This window comes from Schistocerca serialis, chromosome 1 (assembly GCF_023864345.2).
Source record: "Schistocerca serialis cubense isolate TAMUIC-IGC-003099 chromosome 1, iqSchSeri2.2, whole genome shotgun sequence".
Taxonomy (NCBI): Eukaryota; Metazoa; Arthropoda; class Insecta; order Orthoptera; family Acrididae; genus Schistocerca; species Schistocerca serialis.
Window position 1 is genome coordinate 1,144,352,742 of NC_064638.1, and position 5,353 is coordinate 1,144,358,094.

The window sequence follows — 5,353 nt, forward strand, 5'->3', positions numbered from 1 at the left end:
CGGATATAGACTGGGAGACTCAAACGTTCATAACGGGTGGCAGGGACAAAGAATCCAGTGAAATTTTTTTAAGTGCTTCATCTGAAATCTACCTTGAGCAGTTAAACAGAGAACCGACTAGTGGCGATAACATATTAGACCTTCTGGTGACAAACACCCCTGAACTATTTGAAACAGTTAACGCAGAACAAAGAATCAGTGATCATAAAGTGGTTACTGCATCGATGATTTCAGCTGTAAATAGAAATATTAAAAAAGGTAGGAAGATTTTTCTGTTTAGCAGAAGTGACAAAAAGCAGATTTCAGAGTACCTGACGGCTCAACACAAAAGTTTTGTCTTAAGTACAGATAGTGTTGAGGATCAGTGGACAAAGTTCAAAACCATCGTACAATAAGCGTTAGATGAGTGTGTGCCAAGCAAGATCGTAAGAGATGGAAAAGAGCCACCGTGGTACAACAACCGAGTTATAAAACTGCTGCGGAAGAAAAGGGAACTTCACAGCAAACATAAATATCTCCAAAGCCTTGCAGACAAACAAAATTACGCGAAGCGCAATGTAGTGCGAGGAGGGCTATGCGAGAGGCGGTCAATGAATTCGAAAGTAAATTTCTATGTACTGACTTGGCAGAAAATCCAAAGAAATTTTGGTCTTATGTCAAAGCGGTAGGTGGAACAAAACAAAATGTCCAGACACTCTGTGACCAAAATGGTACTGAAACAGAGGATGACAGACTAAAGGCCGAAATACTAAATGTCTTTTCCAAAGCTGTTTCACAGAGGAAGACTGCACTGTAGTTCCTTCTCTAGATTGTCGCACAGATGGCAAAATGGTACATATCGAAATAGACGACAGAGGGATAGAGAAACAATTAAAATCGCTCAAAAGAGGAAAGGCCGCTGAACCTGATGGGATACCAGTTCGATTTTACACAGAGTATCCGAAGGAACTTGCCCCCCCCCCCCCCCTTCTTGCAGCGGTGTACCGTAGGTCTCTAGAAGAGCGTAGCGTTCCAAAGGATTGGAAAAGGGCACATGTCATCCACGTTTTCAAGAAGGGACGTCGAACAGATGTGCAGAACTATAGACCTATATCTCTAACGTCGATCAGTTGTAGAATTTTGGAACACGTATTATGTTCGAGTATAATGACTTTTCTGGAGACTAGAAATCTACTCTCTAGGAATCAGCATGGGTTTCGAAAAAGACGGTCGTGTGAAACCCAGCTCGCGCTATTCGTCCACGAGACTCAGAGGGCCATAGACACGGATTCCCAGGTAGATGCCGTGTTTCTTGACTTGCGCAAGGCGTTCGATACAGTTCCCCACAGTCGTTTAATGAACAAAGTAAGAGCATATGGACTATCAGACTAATTGTGTGATTGGATTGAAGAGTTCCTAGATAGCAGAACGCAGAATGTCATTCTTAATGGAGAGAAGTCTTCCGAAGTAAGAGTGATTTCAGGTGAGCCGCAGGGGAGTGTCGTAGGAGCGTTGCTATCCACAATATACAAAAATGACCTTGTGGATGACATCGGAAGTTCACTGAGGCTTTTTGCGAATGATTATCTGGGAGTACGCATTAGGAGTGATTTAAAATGGAATGATCATGTAATGTTGATCGTCGGTAAAGCACATGCCAGGCTGAGATTCATTGGAAGAATCCTAAGAAAATGCAGTCCGAAAACAAAGGAAGTAGGTTACAATACACTTGTTCGCCCACTGCTTGAATACTGCTCAGCAGTGTGGGATCCGTACTAGATAGGGTTGATAGAAGAGATATAGAAGATCCAACGGTGAGCAGCGCGCTTCGTTACAGGATCATTTAGTAATCGCGAAAGCGTTACGGAGATGATAGATAAACTCCAGTGGAAGACTCTGCAGGAGAGACGCTCAGTAACTCGGTACGGGCTTTTGTTGAAGTTTCGAGAACATACCTTCACCGAGGAGTCAAGCAGTATGTTGTTCCCTCCTACGTATATCTCGCGAAGAGACCATGAGGATAAAATCAGAGAGATCAGAACCCACACAGAGGCAATCCGACAATCCTTCTTTCCACGAACAATACGAGACTGGAATAGAAGGGAGAACAGATAGAGGTACTCAAGGTACCCTCCGCCACACACCGTCAGGTGGCTTGCGGAGTATGGATGTAGATGTAGATGTAGAGTACTCTACTGCATTGACTCCTTACTTAGCTTGCATTTATCGCGAATCTCTTGCCCAATGTAAAGTCCCGAGCGACAGGAGAAAAGCGCAGGTGACGCCTGTATATAACAAGGGTAGAAGGACGGATCCTCAAAATTACATCGGTTTGTTCCAGGATTCTCGAACATATTATCACTTCGAATGTAATGAATTTCCTTGAGACAGATAAGTTGCTGTTCTTGCCTCAGCACGGCTTTAGAAAGCATCGCTCCTGCGAAACGCAACTCGTCATTTTTTCACATGATATCTTGCGAACCATGGATGAACGGTACGGGCGGATGCCATATTCCTCGACTTCCGGAAAGCGTTTGACTCGGTGCCCCACTGCAGACTCCTAACTAAGGTACGAGGATATGGGATTGGTTCCAAAATATGTGAATGGCTCGAAGACTTCGTAAGTAATAGAACCAAGTACGTTGTCCTCGATGGTGTGTGTTCATCGGAGGTGAGGGTATCATCTGGAGTGCCCCAGGGAAGTGTGGTAGGTCCGCTGTTGTTTTCTATCTACATTAATGAGATTTTGGATAGGGTGGATAGCAATGTGCGGCTGTTTGCTGATGATGCTGTGGTGTACGGGAAGGTGTCACCGTTGAGTGACTGTAGGAGGATACAAGATGACTTGGTCGGGATTTGTGATTGGTGTAAAGAATGGCAGCTAACTCTAAATATAGATAAATGTAAATTAATGCAGATGAATAGGAAAAAGAATCCTGTTCTGTTTTAATACACAGTCACGTCGATTAAATATTTGGGCGTAACATTGCAGAGCGATATGGAGTGGGACAAGCATGTAATGGCAGTTGTGGGGAAGGCGGATAGTCGTCTTCGGTTCATTGGTAGAATTTTGGGAAGATGTGGTTCATCTGTGAAGGAGACCGCTTATAAAACACTAATACGACCTATTCTTGAGTACTGCTCGAGCGTTTGGGATCCCTATCTCGTCGGACTGAGGGAGGACATAGAAGCAATTCAGGGGCGGGCTGCTAGATTTGTTACTGGTAGATTTGATCATCACGCGAGTGTTGCGGAAATGCTTCAGGAACTCGGGTGGGAGTCTCTGGAGGAAAGGAGACGTTCTTTTCGTGAATCGCTACTGATTAAATTTAGAGAACCATCATTTGAAGCTGACTGCAGTACAATTTTACTGCCGCCAACTTATTTCGCGGAAAGACCACAAAGATAAGATAAGAGAGATTAGGGCTCGTACAGAGGCATACATGCAGTCATTTTTCCCTCGTTCTGTTTGGAAGTGGAACAGGCAGAGAAGATGCTAGTTGTGGTACGAGGTACCCTCCGCCACGCACCGTATGGTGGATTGTGGAGTATGTATGTAGATGTAGAAGAAACATAATGAGTAAACCGTTGAAACAAATTTCCGCGTGAGACGGTAATACTTTTACGTTCCATTGTTATGGCCACCTGCATCCGTGACAACCCACAACTGCACTAAAAATTCAGTTTTTGTTCGCATTACTTTTCGAACGGTGGACCGTAGAACGTTCAGCTGTCGTGACAGCTCGTACCGTGCCCGAAAATCGCACATGGCGCCTGGCAGTCTCGTCAGTGGCAACAGTGGCTTCTTCAACGATTCGTGGCGCAATTGGCCGTCAGCCTCTCTCAGAAGCGTTCTCCAAATCGCCAGTTACTTCGAAATTCCGAGTCATGTTCTTCAGTTCAGCTGTGGGCCTCTCCATGTTACTCTAATGCATCGATACTCGTGAGGGGCAGCAGCAGCAGCACAATCGCTTTTGTTTCGATAACGCAGCTTTATGGCTAAATTCCAGCCCGTCTTGTCGGGACTCACGTTCACTGCCTGCACCTGCTATGCTCTCTGATGCTTGTTTCAAACCTATGTCGCCATACCAGTATGGGCGCCTAACGGCAAGTCGTGACACTAACACTACTAATAACGCAAATCCTGCAGCACGCAGTCTGCACATCATCCCTGTAAACTTGCATACCCATACAGTAAATAGTTTTCCATCTATGCTGGCTCTAGTAGCGAACGTTTTATTATAACTACCCTGCACATTCATATTATATTAGGTCGGTGCACAACAGTAGTATTGATGTCAAATTGATATAAAATTGAAACTTCCTGGCAGATTAAAACTGTGTGCCCGACCGAGACTCGAACTCGGGACCTTTGCCTTTCGCGGGCAAGTGCTCTACCAACTGAGCACTTGCCCGCGAAAGGCAAAGGTCCCGAGTTCGAGTCTCGGTCGGGCACACAGTTTTAATCTGCCAGGAAGTTTCATATCAGCGCACACTCCGCTGCAGAGTGAAAATCTCATTCTGGAAACATCCCCCAGGCTGTGACTAAGCCATGTCTCTGCAATATCCTTTCTTTCAGGAGTGCTAGTTCTGCAAGGTTCGCAGGAGAGCTTCTGTAAAGTTTGGAAGGTAGGAGACGAGGTACTGGCAGAAGTAAAGCTGTGGGTACGGGGCGTGAGTCGTGCTTCGGTAGCTCAGTTGGTAGGGCACTTGCCCGCGAAAGGCAAAGGTCCCGAGTTCGAGTCTCGGTCGGGCAGACAGTTTTAATCTGCCAGGAAGTTTTATATCAGCGCAGAGTGAAAATCTCATTCTGGAAACATCCCCCAGGCTGTGCCTAAGCCATGTCTCCGCAATATCCTTTCTTTCAGGAGTGCTAGTTCTGCAAGGTTCGCAGGAGAGCTTCTGTAAAGTTTGGAAGGTAGGAGACGAGGTACTGGCAGAAGTAAAGCTGTGGGTACCGGGCGTGGGTCGTGCTTCGGTAGCTCAGTTGGTAGAGCACTTGCCCGCGAAAGGCAAAGGTCCCGAGTTCGAGTCTCGGTCGGGCAGACAGTTTTAATCTGCCAGGAAGTTTTATATCAGCGGATACTCCGCTGCAGAGTGAAAATCTCATTCTGGAAACATCCCCCAGGCTGTGCCTAAGCCATGTCTCCGCAATATCCTTTCTTTCAGGAGTGCTAGTTCTGCAAGGTTCGCAGGAGAGCTTCTGTAAAGTTTGGAAGGTAGGAGACGAGGTACTGGCAGAAGTAAAGCTGTGGGTACCGGGCGTGAGTCGTGCTTCGGTAGCTCAGTTGGTAGAGCACTTGCCCGCGAAAGGCAAAGGTCCCGAGTTCGAGTCTCGGTCGGGCACACAGTTTTAATCTGCCAGGAAGTTTCA

The 5,353-nt window shown here is 46.2% G+C and overlaps 1 non-coding gene across 1 annotated transcript; it reads left to right on the forward strand.

The window, feature by feature from the left end:
* Nucleotides 1-4,950: 4,950 nt before the first annotated feature.
* Trnas-cga (transfer RNA serine (anticodon CGA)) lies at nucleotides 4,951-5,025 on the forward strand. Its single transcript has one exon. It is a non-coding gene; the product is annotated as a tRNA-Ser (tRNA).
* The last annotated feature ends 328 nt before the right edge of the window (nucleotides 5,026-5,353 follow it).